We start from the raw sequence: 1,529 nt of genomic DNA, 5'->3' as shown, positions 1-1,529 counted from the left end.
AAAAAATTGAGATTAAATAAACGTCATGAAAAAATAATAATTGTTAAATTATTTTTCTTACTTTTTTTTTTTTAATTTACTCTTACTTATTATTAGTTACTTCTTTTACAATCATTGCTATTACATCCTATATTGTATTATTTTCTTCAGTATTATCTTGTATTATTAGTAACGATATATGTCATTCTAATTTTACTTAGTTATTCCTAAATTAAAAATTATTATCATATTTCTGTATCTTTCTCTTATCATTTTTCATTTTTCGTCATATCTTTACCACTACTTCCTGTATTCGCGACGTATTTTAAATTGAAATAAAACCGTTGAACGAGACTCGGAATTAAAAATACGTTACGGAGATGACTTAAGTGTTTTTTTTGGAGGAAACATTACAAGTGGGTAAAAAATAAAAAGTAAAAACTAGAAAATATTTAGAAGAGGAAAGCGTGTGAGAGGGTGACGATATATGGTTTTAGGAGATGTTAAAAATATATACATGTTACAAGGATGAAAAAGTGTTATGAGTATTTAACAACAGTTAAAAAGAGGAAACGTGATAAGAGAGTGACGACAAATGTGTTAGAAAAAGTTTAAAAAGTGAAATAATACGTTACAAAGTGGGTAGAAAAATAATAATAAAAATCACTTTTTTAATAAATTAACATTTGGGAATTTGAGTGAAGGATATTGTTATAAAAGTAATTAAAAGGAGCTGTTTGTAGGAATCCTTGAAAATGACCTAAGTGGTCGAAACGTCGGAAGTTTAAAAAGAATAAAGTTGAGAGAAAAAGGATCAAAATTGTTTTAAAGAAACTAAACCACTCTCAAACAAGTATATTAATAAAAAATAAATCTAAATTTGGGAATATGTTAATGAAAGTTGCGCTTGTCGGTTTTTAAATTGACGGAAGAAGGTTCTAATAAGATATAGCTTCCAGAGATGAGCCTTTTGTCATGGTTACGAACTGTAGCTAGTATAGACGTTTTGTCAAAATCGAAGGAATGATGTAAAGAAAGAGAATGTTCCGAAAGTTTTAAGGCAGATTGATTATGTGAGGAACAGAATATTTATGTTGTTTGATACGGTCTTTTAAGAGGTTTTTGGTTAAGCCGATGTATGCAAAATTAAATTAGGAGTGGAGCAAGGGATGCAATATGTGATCGGTGTAGAAGAGGGATGGGGTCTTTTGGTTTTGAGTGAATATTAGATAGTGTGTTGTGAGGTCTAAAAGCAATACGAAGAGTAGGTATAGCAGAACGTAAGAGTTTTTGGATGTTGTCGGAAAGAGAGGGGATATATGTTAGTGATTTGTATAAGAGAGTAGAAAGGGGTTGTGAAGAATTATGTGAAGTGGTGAGAGTATTTTTGTAGTTGTATATAAGTTTAGACATACTGGAAGATTGCTGATTGACCGTGTGTATTAATGATAATAATCCTTAAGATCCACTATTCCCACACTACGTCTTGGCTTCAAGTCCCACAACAAAATTTCCTATTCTTTTTTTTCCAAATTGAAACACCCTATTCC

Source organism: Halyomorpha halys, unplaced genomic scaffold, assembly GCF_000696795.3.
Source record: "Halyomorpha halys isolate HHAL.00 unplaced genomic scaffold, Hhal_1.1 Scaffold1087.1, whole genome shotgun sequence".
In the NCBI taxonomy this organism is placed as follows: domain Eukaryota; kingdom Metazoa; phylum Arthropoda; class Insecta; order Hemiptera; family Pentatomidae; genus Halyomorpha; species Halyomorpha halys.
The sequence above is the reverse complement of the archived record's forward strand: the minus strand, read 5'-3'. Positions refer to the sequence as shown.